Source organism: Selaginella moellendorffii, unplaced genomic scaffold, assembly GCF_000143415.4.
Source record: "Selaginella moellendorffii unplaced genomic scaffold, v1.0 SELMOscaffold_27, whole genome shotgun sequence".
In the NCBI taxonomy this organism is placed as follows: domain Eukaryota; kingdom Viridiplantae; phylum Streptophyta; class Lycopodiopsida; order Selaginellales; family Selaginellaceae; genus Selaginella; species Selaginella moellendorffii.
The window spans coordinates 1698169-1712901 of record NW_003314288.1 but is presented as its reverse complement, the minus strand read 5'-3'; positions in this window follow the sequence as shown (position 1 = coordinate 1712901).

Genomic DNA, 14733 nt, shown 5'->3' with positions numbered 1-14733 from the left:
CGAAGCTAGATATGTTGCAGTAGATCAAGCTAGGAATGTTGTGGCCAACACTTTATCAAGATCTTGTTGAACTTATGCATGCACTTACTCTAGCCACCCTTGACGATGCTCTTCACTTGGCACAATGTTGCGTCGCCTTTTCCACTTCTCATTGCACGTCCTTCCACTCCACTTCCTATGGGCAATAGTCTTATTCCAATGGAGGTTGATGCTGCTGTTGCTCGAGTCCAAGGACAAAGACGTGGACGTGGCTGTGACATTCGTTGTTAGGCATGTGATGAAGTTGGTCACACTTATTGATGTTGTCGACGTTTTTTGAATTAGCAACCTTCATTTCCTGGGTGAAGACATTAGCGTCAACAACGTCTTGTTGGTGCTGCTGCAGTGGAAGTTCTGGACACTAAGATGCATTCGAGAAATGAGGAGTTGTGCAAGTAACGGAGGAACCTTGTGCGAATAAGTCAGTGATCCCTTCATATTTCTTTTAGGAGTATCATCAAGGGGTTCATTCGGCACCAGTTCATCTAGTGTTTACTTTCCAAGCTCGTTTTTATAACAAGAGGTCTCTTATTATTCTCTCTATGTTGGTTGATACAGGTTCAAGTTTATCTTCTATTGCTCGACCTGTTGCCACACGTTGTTGTTTACACTTGTGTTGTGCGACAGAACCAATTTTCATTCTTTATAGCAACACCTGTACACATGCATGTGCATGGGATGAGGTAGACCTGGTTGTGCATGTAGGTGATCTCAAACTTGGGTTGCAATTATTGTGGGTGGTGCCAAGTCAAGTTTTTGACCTCATCTTTAGTATAGATTGGTTGTAGTGCCATCATGCCAAATATGACTTTGAAGCTTCTCCCCCTTGTCTCATACTTCCTTATATTTCATTAATTCTTCTCATTTCTGTACCTCTTCATCCCTCTACTTCTACCTCTATTTCCATTACTTTTGTCCCCCCATTATTTCCTCCTATGTTTCCATCTTGTTCTACTCTTCCCTTTTTTGATTCCTTCGACAATCTTTGTGCTGTAGCGGTTGATTGGCTCATGAAGGAGTATTCTGATCTTTTTGAATTTGACTTATCGTCTAGGGCCAAGATTGCCATATGTCGTCCAATTCCAACCGGGGATGCTTGTCCAATCAAGGTTTCTGTTCGTCATCAGTCACCCAAAAAGATCAAGATTTTACATGTAAATATCAAAGAGATGTTAGAAAAGGGTGTTATTTAGAAGTTGTGGAGTCTTTGAGCATGTGAACCTCATCTTGTGACAAGGCCTGATGGGAGTATTCGTTTCTACATTGACCATTGTCTGTTAAACGAAGTGACAATCCCAAATGTGTACCCTCTTCCTTACATTGTTGATCTTTTAGATCATCTGGGGCAAAATTATTAGTTCACCAAGCTAGATCTTGCTTATGAGTACTAGCAAGTACCGATGGCTAAAGAAGATATTCCTAAGACTGTTTTTTAGACATTGTTTAGTTTGTATAAATTCTTAGTGATGCCGTTTGGTTTGAACAATGCTCTAGCAACTTTTCAATAGATGATGGACAAAGTTCTTTGCGATATACCAGAAATGACTATTGACTTCATTAATGATGTCTTGATCCACTCAAAGGGGAGCACATTCGTGATGTTTGTAAAAGTGTTGGATTGGCTATAGGACGTTGGTTTAAAGCTGAAGCAGTTGAAGTGCATGTTTGGGTCCAAGGATACGATTTATCTTGGGTATCATATTTCTCGTGAGGGTTTACAAGTTGATTCTGATAAACTTGTGATTGTTCTAAAGTTCCTTACTCTGAAGTGTGTGAATGATGTGCAGCATTTCTTGGGCAAGGTGCAATATCTCAGTCATTTTGTAGATCATCTTTTTGTCGCATTACATCATTGTGAGCGTTGCTGAAGTCATTAACGTCATCTTTCATCTGGTCTCTGGGTTGTGAGCGGGCGTTCATAGATCTCAAAAAGCTATTGATGACTCCTTCAGTTTTGGCATATTCTGACTATACTCAACCTTTTATTTTGCACATGGCTGCTTCTGATATTAGTCTTGGAGGGGTGTCGATGCAAGAGACCCCAAGTGTGTTTGGTTAGCACCATCCTATTGCGTATATAAGCCGTACATTACAACCAACGGAAGTGAACTACTCTACGACAGAGAAAGAGTGTTTAGCAAAAGTTTGAGGTTTCGAGAAACTTCATACATATCTATATGGTTCTTGAACGTTATTTGAAGGTGATCATGCTGCCATTACTTCATTATTGAAGTGAAAGAACCTGGTTGGTTGTATTGCTTGGTGGGTTTTGAAGCTTTAAATATATGATTTTGCTATTATTCATTGCCTTGGGAGTTCTATGGTTGATGCTGATGCCCTTTCTTGAACTCCTCTGCCTTCTCCACTCTCTTCTCATGTTTTTGATAAGCCTGTTGTTCCAGCATCTGTGGATTTTCTAGACGAGGATTTTGTGCCATTGGAAGTTGCTTGTAAGCAACCAAAGGGAACGACTTGAGAAACGATCCATAGGGGTTCAAATATAAAGGGAAAGGGCCCATGAATAATAGTGCACCCCCTTTTCCAATCGGTTAAGGGTCTTGGGATACTTGGGGTTAAGCGTCCTTGGGTTTGAATAGTACAGGGCTGGGTGACCTCCCGGGAAGATGCCGAGCAATATTTACCTTCTTTTGATAAGGGTCATAAGGCTCAAAAGCTTGAGCCATGGATTCAAAGGCTTCGAGATGGGTTTGAGAATCTTGCATTACTTGCTAATGACTTGTCATTCCGGCATTTACATTCTCAGTATCACCTTGAAGATGACCTTCTTTATTTGTGGGGACAGATCCTAATGATCCTTTACGGCTGGTGGTGCCTTTCATCTTTATTCCATAGTTTCTCCATGTCTACTATGATTCTCCTGTTCTATTTTAGGTGGGTATATGGGACATTGTCGTGTGATTGAGAAGTTGCGTAGGTTTTTCTATTGGTCGGAAATGCAATGTGATATTATCTAGTATATATGTAGTTGCGTTTTGTGCCAAGCTTGTAATACTCCCCCTCGTGTTGTGGAACGATGATTAGAGTCAATTGCAATTTCCCGTTCATTTGAGTTGGTGGCATTTAATCTTATGGGACCTTTTCCACTATTGATTGCTAGCAATAAGTATGTTGTTATTGCTTTTGACTACTTGACTTATTGGGTGGAAGTCGGTACTTTTGTTAGTGCGTCTACAACTGCTATTGGATACTTCCTCCTCAATTGAGTGGTGTTCTAACATTCTTGTTTAGAGTGGATTCTTTCAGATAATGGTCCCGCATTTATGGTTGAGGCATTTCATGTTTTGACCTTTTGGTTGGGGATATGCCACACTTTACAAGTGCTTATCATCCACAATTAGATGGTCTGGTGGAACGGTTCATTCGGACGTTGAAAGGGATGATTGCGAAGTATGTGAACTTTCAACATTCGGATTGGGATGGTTATTTGCCATTTTTTCGGTATGCATATGTCACAAAGGTGCAGAGTTCTATTGGTGATTCACTATATAAACTCCTATATGGTCATGATCCAATATTACCAATGGAGTTGGGTTTACTTTTGCGATTGCCATAAGTTGTTGATGCTAAGTCATGGGATCAGTATTTGATGAGCATTCTTCCACTTGTTTGAGCAGAGTCTGCTGAACACTTAGGCCACGTACAAGTGGGATAACAATGGCGCTACAACTCCCATCATCGTCCACCTGCGGAGTACAAAGTGGATGACTTAGTGTTAGTTTGTTTACTCCATTTTATGGTACGTGGTTTATCTAAGGGGCACCTTGCTCAGTGGAAAGGATTATATCAGGTGTTGCGGCAAGTTGGACCACAAGTTTATGAGGTTCGGCATGACATCCAGCAAGCTGATCCTCCAAAGATTGTGTATGTGCAGCAGTTAACATGCTTCATACTAAGGGATCAGGAGCAGTTAATACCACCTACAGATCCATCGATGCCTCCTCCTGACGTTCCTCTCGATCCCGGCCCATCTACAAGAGAACCTTGATGATCTTCCATTATTCCGAGAGGAGGGGATGATGTGAGGGCCCACAATGCCGTATACTAATATTAGCATAGTGCGATTTTGGTAGCTGTTGCATTGGTTTCAATCTGGACCACTTGCTCTTATATATGAACTAGGGTTTTTGGGCTAATTGATATTCACATTTTCTGTATTCCCTTTCCATATTCCATGCACTCACATAATGATAATTATAACTATATCAATTATACTAAGTATTATAACTTTGAAAATAAAGTATATACTTCATCTATATATCTTTCATAAAATTTAATGTTTCTACTATTATCCTTAAGTTAATAAAAAATATAAAAGAATTAATAAATCACTTTCTTTCAATTTTTAGTAATTTATTATATAACATAAAATTCATTATTAATTAGATAACTATAAATATATAGAATACAAAAATGTGAAAATATGATTAACCAAAAATTCCTCACTTATATATTTTATCTGATACATATATATAATTTTTGGAGGATTAATCTGTTAAATAGTATGCCAAACCTCATAAACTTGTAGTTCAACTTGAGAAAATAAACCACCACTAAATCATCCACTTTATAGTCCACATGTGGATGATGATCAGAGTTCTAACACTATTATTGTCCTATTTGTATAAAGCCCAAATGTTTAGCAAACTTTACTCAAACCAGTGTAAAAATATTCATCAAATATTAATCCCCAGACTTAGTATCAGTAGCTTGGGGAAATTAAAAATGTAAACTCAACTTTATTGGCAATATCAAATTATGATCATATAAAAGTTTATTTGGTGAAGCACTAATGGAACTTTGCATCCTTATAATATATGTATAGCAGAGAAATGGTAAATAACCATTCTAATCCTACTACTAAAAGTTTATGTAAAGTGTGGCATATCTTTAGCCAAGTAGTCAAAACATGAAATACCTTAGCTATAAACATATGACTATTATTTGAGAGGATCTACTTTGGACAAAAATATTGAAAAACCACTTAATTAAGAAAAAAAAATCTAATAGTAGTGACGAATGCACTAGTATTGACTTTTACCAAACCAATCAAGTAGTCAAAAGTAATAATAACATATTTATTGTCAACACTTTACCATAGAAAAAGCTTTATCAAATGAAATGCCATTAACTCAAACTGATAGGAAATTGCAATTGACTCTAACCGTTCATCTGTAGTATGAGTGTAGCGCACCTTATCTCTCTCCCCTTAAGCCAACTGGAAAAGGGGCAATTGCTTGATGAGAGAGCCCTTAGTGGCTATTTTATCCCCATTTATCTCCCAAGGTTCCAAGGATCCACGGTGACAGTATATCCAAATCTCATCCCATGATCACATGCGCTACACTCACCCCCCCTTCAGAGATGTCAATGTCCTCATTGACTATTAACTAACAACCCCTACTGAGCCAAAGGGAACCAGTACCTCCATTTCCACACTCAATCTACCAATCCTTCCATTGTGTAGACCAGCTATTCCATGTGAGGCAACTAGTCATCCACCCGTACCGCAGTCCCACGGTGGATACCTTCGTCCGTGGATACTCCACACAAGAGGAAGGACGTACGCATGGATGCCCAATACGTACAATTTCAAATTTAGGGGTAGGAATATACCTTGCTCAAGGGTATATTATACTTTTTAAGTAGCCACTAATCAATGGGAATCGAACCCGTGCCATTTGCTCCGATACCAACTGTAGCGCACCTTATCTCTCTCCCCTTAAGCCAACTGGAAAAGGGGCAATTGCTTGATGAGAGAGCCCTTAGTGGCTATTTTATCCCCATTTATCTCCCAAGGTTCCAAGGATCCACGGTGACAGTATATCCAAATCTCATCCCATGATCACATGCGCTACAATGAGGCACCAAATGCAATTATGCACATATTAGATGACATCAAATATATTTCCAGGTAATAGAAAGACTTGTTTAGCTTCTCACACATGATGATGTCCCACATATGCATTTTGAATAAAAGAGTTATAGTAAGCATGAAAAAAGTGTGAAATAAAAATTAAAAAGCACCACTAGCCACAAATGGCCATCAAGATTAGTTCCCACAAAGTATAAAAGGTCATCCTCAAGACAATATGAAAAATATAAATGCCAAAATAATAAGTTATCAGTTTGTGATATAAGACTCTTAAACTCATTAAAAAGTTTTTGGATACACAACTCAATCTTTTAAGGTTTATAAATCTTGTAAATAGAAGGTAAATCTAACTCTAATCTTGTGAATACTAAATATCAAATATAGTAACTACTAATGGTATGAAATTCTTGTTTAGATTATCCACTAATACTAGAATAACAGGCTTGTAAAAAATATGAGAGCTTGAAAAAGGGATTTAATATCAACTATAAAACTTCTGGTTAATATCAACTAAAACTTCCAAGCTTTTTAAAAATAGAAGAAGGAGAGGAGCTTAAGAAAGAGAGTTAGCATTATCTATAAAACTCTATAAGCAACAAAAAACCTCAAATTTATATATTTAAAACTTCAAAACCCACAAAATAGTACAACAAATTAAGTTTTTCCACTTTAATAATGAAGTGATCATAACATAATTATATTAACATAATGTCCAAGAACCTTGCAAATATGTATGAAACTTCTCGAAGCCCTAAAGTGCTACTAAACACTCCTTTGTTATAGAGTAATTCACTTCTATTAGTTACAATATATAATTGAATGGATGGGGTTTAGGATTGAATATGCAATGGATGATAGTGACTAAGCTTTCTTATATCAACATACCTTTGAAACTAATATAAAAAACATTCATGCACAAGATGAAAGCTTGAGGATTGCGAGTGGGCATTTATGGATATCAAAAAAGTGTTGACGACTCCTCCAGTTTTGGTATATCCTAACTATCCTCATGAAAAATAAAGGAAATGTTAACAACTTCAAAACTACTTATAAAGGTGCAATACAATAAAAAAGATAATCAATAAAAAAATTGAGATATTGCACCTTATAGAGGAAGTATTACATATTATTCACACACTTCAGAGTAGGGCACTTTAAAACAACTACAAGTTTGTAAAGATTAATTTCCAAACCCTCACAAGAAGTACAATACTCAAGATTAATTGTGGCATTGGGCCCAAACACTCATTATTCACTTTAACCATTTTAGCTTTAAATTAACTTCCCGTAATTAATTTAACATTTTATAAACATTATGAATATGCTCTTTCCATATCCCTTTTGAGTGGATCAAGACATCATCAATAAAGTTGATAGTTATTTTTAGCATATTGTAAAGAACCCTATCCATCATCTACTAAAAAGTCACTAAAGCATTGTTCAAATTAAACAATATCATCAAGAACTTATATAAACTAAATAGTGTACCAAAAATAGTTTTAGAAACATTCATTTTGACTTTTAGAATTTATCAATACCCATAAGTAAGATCTAGCTTCGTGAACTAATAACTTCTCCCCAAACATCTAGGAGATCGGTAATTTGAGTAAGAGAGTATATATTTAAGATAAATATATAATTTAATGGATAATAGTTGATGCAAAATTAAACACTCTTATTATAAAATAAGGTTCACATAACCAAGGACTCCAAGATTTTCAGATAATACCCTTATCTAACATCTCCTTAATATTTATGCATAAAACCTTCTTTGATGACCAATGCTAAATAGAAACCTTAATTAAATAAACATCCCCAATTGGAATAAAATGCTGCATTATAGTCTTGGCTCCAGATGACAGGTTAAAGTTGAAAAGATCAACATACTCTTTCTTAAGCTAATCGACAACTTTAATACAAAACTATTTGAGGGATTTGGAGAGGGAATAAAAGAGTAAGAAGGGTAAATAATAAAAAGTAATGAAGAGATAAAATTGATAAAAGAAAAGGTAAAAATAAAATAATAAAATGGAATAAAAGTGAGAGGAATGGAAAAGATATAGGGAGTATAATATAAATAAGAAAAGCCTTAAAGTCACATTTGGTATTATTATATGATTATACTACAATCAATCCATATTAAGGTGTAAAGAACCAACTCCCCAAGTGTTATAGATTAAAGGATCCCTAAAATCATGATTAAAATGATAAAGAGTTCATTGAATAAGACTAAGTCCAAGATCAAGTCCTAAATCGACTTCAAGACCAAGTCCAAGACCGAAGTTGAGACCAAGTCCAAAATCTGAGATTGGGTCCCAAACCAAATCCAAAATCGAGTTCGAGACCAAGTCCAAGGTCAAGTCCAAGATCAAGTCCAAAGCTGAGTCCAAGTATTAATACACCAAGACTGGTTCCTTAACCTCATTGTAGCTCCCCTCCCTGGGAGATGATTGCTTTCTTTCACCCCATGATTAGGAATTCTTTAGTAGTGCTTCCAAACCGACTTAAAGTTGGGACTAGGGGTTAAAGCTTTTGGGTGGGAGTGAGTATAAACTTATAGGTGGTAGAGGATTGTAGAGGTAAAGGATTGGTTTTATGATATGGAGGATTATTTTCAAGCATTACACTAACTAAACTTAGAAAATGTCCTATATAAAAAACTATATTTAGTAGACATAGACTATATTTTTGTAGTCCATGAGCATCAATGGACTATATTTTTGTTACCGTTGATATTAGGACTATATTAGCATTGATGGACTATTTTTTTGTACCCTATCTAGATCATTTCATAGCAAGACATTAGAGGAGCATGCTAAACACTTGACAAAGGTGTTTAAAGGAACACAAATTGCATGTTAAAGAGAGCAAATATGTCTTTGCTTAACAAAAGGTAAAGTTTTTCAGGCATGTGGTGGGCAAGAATGGGCTCAAACTCTGAGAAGGTTGAAGCAATTTATGAATGGGAATGATTATTGAATATACACGAGTTAAAGATATTCTTGAGGCTATGTAACTATTACTGAAAGTTTATCAAACATTATTCGAGAGTAACTTTGCCTCTAATGGACCAAACAATAAAAAGGAAGATGGTATGGATAGTAGAATGTGAGGTAACATTTGTTCAACTCAAAGGAAAATTGAGGAAAAATCTTAAATTGGCATTACTATGCTTTCGTAAAGATTTTAAGGTAGAAATAGACACTTTAAACTTTGTGTTGGACACAATTTTGAAGCAAAATAAACATCTAATAGCATTCTTTTTGAAAATGTTGAACAAGGCTTAACAAAAGTGGTTTGCCCATGAAAAAGGAATTATTTCCGATGGTCAAGGCACTCAAGGAGTGGCAATACTACTTTAGAAAGTGTTTCAAAGTATACACAAATATATGGCAATGAAACACTTCTTATCACAACCTGACTTACAAAGAAAATAAAGTCAGTGGATCAATGCTTTAGTGGAGTTAGATTATAAGATTTGTATGAACCTGATAAGAGCAATATCATGGCAAATGCTCTAAGTTGAAAATCAAGCTTAAAGTTGGTAATATTTAGTGCAATAATAACTTTTTGGGATTATGTGAAAATAATATATGAGGATGATAGTCTAGCACAAGAAGTTTTGCCAAAGGAACCAAGAGGCAATGAGATGCTTACAAGATAGATGAGCCGTATAGGGAAGAGAAAAAACAAGTTATGTGGAGCATAATAAACTTATCTATTATAAATAAATAGGTTGTATATTCCACAAAGGGAATTAAGGAAGGTAACCTTAGAAGAGTGTTATGATGGATTTTTTGTAGAACATAGCAAAGTGCCCAAAATGATGGGCTTACTAAAAATAAAGTATCACTAGCCAAATATGGTTAAAGATGTTTAAAATAATATAAAGACATATCCAACATATCAGCAAATAAAGGCTATGACTAATGCTAGTGGGGGTTTGTTGCAAAGCCTCTCATTTTCGAATTGTCTATGAAAATATCTTATGATGAATTTCATTATGGGACTCCTCCCAAGTGAGGAGTTTGATGTGATATTCATGGTGGTGGATCGGTTTTCTAAAATGGCATATTTCATACCCACCACAATAGAAGTGGATGCAGAAGGTGTGGCAAAGCTATTCTTTGAATAAGTGATTTGAGTGTGGGGAAGGTTGAAACAAATTATCTCAAATCAAGATAAGATTTTCACTAATAGGTTTTAGAGAACTCTCCTAGAGCAATATCACACCAAGCTAAAATTCAGCACAACTTATTACCTATAGATAGATATTGAGTATTGAGTCAAGTATGATGGCAATGACACTTCTTGACATGGACAAACAGAAAAGATGAATAGGTAGTTGGAGGATAGTTTGCAATGTTATATCTCTAGAGACTAAACTAATTAGGTAAATCATTTGGGAATAACAACTCACCATATTCAAGTATTAAGGTGAGTCTATGGGAAGTTATCAATAGCGAATTATTGAAGGTCTTGTAGATTTCGGTATGGTCGAGTATCATGGAAAGTTACTGTCAAGACCCCCAACAAGATCAAGATTGGAAAATGCAAAAGACAAAGAGAAAAGCTAATGGAAACAAAGAAAAGGCCTTAGACCGGTGTTGATTCAGATTGTGGAGAAATGGAACAAGGCTAACCTATATATACTATAGGTTGATGAAGCTCCACCACTCTTGGATCGAGGACGGCCTAAATATAGCTGAGGTCGAGAAGGCGCCACATCATCATCAGGAATGTGGCTCAAGACTCAGGAATCGTACAGGAAATCAAAGAGTCAGGAATAGGGAAAAGTCTCGAGAATCAGGAATGTGGTCTGCAGGTCAGGAATCCAGCGAGATTCAGGAATGTGGTATGAATTGGGGGATTCCTGACAGCACCCCCTCCTCAAGAACGAGTGGAACGAGGACGTGAATGAGAATGAAGAGGAGGATGAGATGGGTGGCGAGGGACGGGAGATGGAGAAAAAGAATGAGGACTGGGATGAGAAGGATAGCAGCGGTGGAAGTCTTGAATAAGGTCAGGAGAATGAATCAGGTTTTCTGCAAGTTCCCAAGTGCGTTCTTCAGGTCCATAACCCTTCCAGTTGATCAGATAGTAGAGTTTAGACCGTGAGATCTTGGAATCAAGGATGTCCTAAACCTCGTACTCAGACCCATCCTCGAGCTGCACTGGTGGAGGCAGAGGAATGACCCAATTTGGAATAGGACTGGGAATATAAGGCTCAAGGAAAGAGGAGTGAAAAATGGGGTGAATTTGATAAGAGGGAAGTGCAAGGCGATAAGTAAGAGGATTAATGATAGCAGTGATAGGGAAAGGACCGAGGTGTTTGAAATCGAGTTTGGGACATGGCCTGGTGGTGGAGACATTTCGCCTGAGGAGCTAGACTTTATCCCCAATATTATAAAGGGGACAATCCTGACAATGGGTATTGGCAAATGTTTTGTGAGATTCCTGAGCACGATGGAGGTGGAAGGAGATGGAGTTGTGGATTTCCTGAAGGTTGGAGACAAATGTCTCAGAGCGGGGATTTGAATGAGAGGATTCGGATGGAGAAGGAAGTGAGAGATTGAATTGGGGATTTCAGCTAGAGTTCGCAAAGAAGGGGGAAAGTCGAAGAGAGGAGTGATAGAGTTGTTATAGGAGAACTCAGTAAGGAAAAGGATATCAAACCAGTCATCCTGATGATAGTTAATGAAGCACCTCAGGAATTGTTCTAACATCTGAATCATTCACTCGGACTGTCCATCAGTTTGAGGATGATACGCCGAAGAGAGGTTGGCCTTCACTCCAAGCAGTTGCAAAAACCGTTGCCAGAAATAAGAGATGAACTAAGGTCCCCAATCCAAAACCACATCTGCAGGAATCACATGAAGTCGGAAAATTTCTTTGAATACCAGTTTTGCCATGTCCTCGCCCAAAAACTCCTTGGTACATGGCAGGAAGTGCGTCATCTTTGTGAAGTGATCCACCACGACTAAAATGCTGTTGAAGCCTCCAGAACTCAGAAGATCACTCAAGAAATCCATGGAGATGGATTCCCAAGGACCTGAAGGGACCGGGAGGGAATGAAGTAAACATGAAGGAAGGTGGCGAGATACCTTATTTTGGGCCCAAGTGTCACAGGAGGTAACAAAAGTTTTGATGTAGTCGTCCATGTGAGGCCACCAAAAGTCCCGTGCAACTAGCTCATAGGTCTTTGTGATGCCGAAGTGACCAGCAGTCGGGCTATCGTGGCACCCCATCAGGACTAACCTTCGAGCATCACCTTTAGGATTGTAAAGCTACTCCCCACGGTACAGCAAGCCATCTAAGAACTCGAACTCGTCAAATCGCCGGTAGTTGGGAGTCACTGGGTGTCCAGCCTGAAGATGGGGGAAAATGTCGCTGGCGAGATCATTGGATTGAAGATCGTTTCTGATCGCATCCATCAAGGAGGAGTCCTGAGGGGCCAGGGAAATTGCCATAACTTGAAGCCGATCAGGATCAAGGATAACTTGATCCTGTTGATCGAAGGCAGGATTACCAGGCCTGAGACTAAGATAGGAGCGCTTTGAAAGAGCATCAGAAGCTTTCCAGGTTTGTACTTGATAACAAAGTCAAACCGACTCAGGAATTGTGCCCACCTTGCTTGACGACGGCTCAAAACTCGGGAAGTAGCAAAGTACTTGAGATTTTTGTGATCCGTAAAGACTATTGTTTGATGGCCTGCACCCTCCAAGAAATGGCGCCACTCTCCAAAGGAATCCACGATGGCAAGGAGCTCTTTGTCGTGGATTTTGTAATTGATCTCCGCAGGCTGGAATTTTCGAGAATGGAAAGCGATCGAATGAAGTTCGTGATCCACTCCGAGTTGAGACAGCACAACACCGATGGCAAAGTCGGAGGCGTCAGCCTCAATGAAGAAAGGTTGTGAGGGATCAGCGTGGATCAAGACGAGAGCAAAACTGAAGGCCGCCTTGAGTGTGTCGAAGGCCTGCTGGGCAGCAGCAGACCAAGAGAAGGGAACATCCTTGTGAGTGAGATGCGTGAGAGGAAGGACAATGTCAGAGTAGTGATCAATGAATTTGCGGTATAAGTTGGCGAAGCCAAGGAAAACCTGAACGTCCGATATTGATTGTGGAGGCTCCCATTCGAGAATAGTCTTGACTTTGGCAGGATCCATCGTGATACCCTCAGGAGTGACAATTTACCCAAGGAACTCCACAGACTACTGATCGAAGGAACATTTCTCAAGCTTCGCGTATAGGCCGTGTTCTTGCAGCTTTGCCAGCACCTTGCGTACATGTTCGTCATGCTCCTCCTAAGTTTTTGAGTAGATGAGGATGTCATCTAGGTAGATGATCATCATCTGATCAAGAAACTCCCAAAAGATGTCGTTCGCCATGTGTTGGAAAACTACTAGAGCATTTGTAAAGCCAAATGGCATGACAGTGTACTCGAAGTGGCCATAGCGGGTTTGGAACGCAGTCTTCCATTCATCACCAGGCCGGATCCGAATCAGGTTGTATACTCCATGGAGGTCAATCTTGGTGAAGAAGCGGGCACCGCCGAGGCGTTCCAACATGTCCGAGATCAAGGGCAGCGGATAACGGTTCCGAACAGTCACTTTGTTCAAACCTTGATAGTCGATGACTAACCGCAAATTCCCATCCTTCTTCTTGACAAAGAAGTTAGGCACTCTAGCCGGGGACTGCGAATGCTAAATGTACCCTGAGGCAAGGTTCTCATCCACGTACTCTTTGAGGGCCTTAAGCTCGGACGGGGATAACCCGTAGATAGGCCCCCACGGAGGTGATGCTCCTTCCTGTAAATCAATGGGACAGTCATAAGGCCGATGAACAAGCAGTACACTAGCTTTTTTCTTCTCAAACACATCCCCAAAATCATGATACTTCTCAGGAAGATTGACAAAAGAAACATGCAAAGCAAAAAGGAAAATAAGTTCTTCATGAAGGAGTTCTTTCATAATGATTGTGGAGATAGGAGGAGGTGTACGACTAAATGGAATGATGAGACGAGGATACTGTCCAGTGTAAGATGGAAGAGGGGAAAAAGAAGAGGGTGAAAACTTTGTAGAGTCGAGAATAGAACCCTGATTTGAGTTTAGGGAACTTTTTTTAATTCAGACTCGATGAACAACAGGGGAAGCCATGGGAGATGGTGATGTGGGAGAGATGAGCTGTAATTCCTTCCAACAGATCTGAGGCTGATGTAATTGGAACCAAGGAAGACCAAGCACCACAGAGGAGGACTTGTTGTTGATGATGTTGAAGGCAATATCGGTGATGGTGGACCTGATGTGTACTCGAACGGGCAACGTTTCCCTAAGTCCAGAAGATGGAGACACAAAATGCCCGCCGATGCCTTCAACCCTCAGATCCCGTATGGTAGAAGAAAGAAGAACGTGATGTTGGGCAGCAAAGTTCGTGTCCATGAAGCAAGAAGTTGCACTCGAGTCCAGTAGCGCCAGAGCCTTGAGTCCTAATTGTCCAGTGAAAGAAAGGAGACATGGGACGCAGAAGTTGCGGGAATTGGTGGTGGCTTTGATGAAAGGTGGTGAGGAGCTTGATAAAGAAGAAAAGTGTTTTTATTCGGGGAGTCCAAACAAATAGCTCCTACTTTGTTTGGACAAGGTCGTTTCTCGACTACAACAAAGGTAGATTTTGAGGCAGAGTGAACTCGAGCAGTCGGGGAGGCTTCTTGGGACACATAGCTTCTTTGTGATTAGGATCAGCACAGTAGAGGCAAAGATTATAAGATATTCGTCGTTGCTTCTTAGCAGGACTCAACTTCCC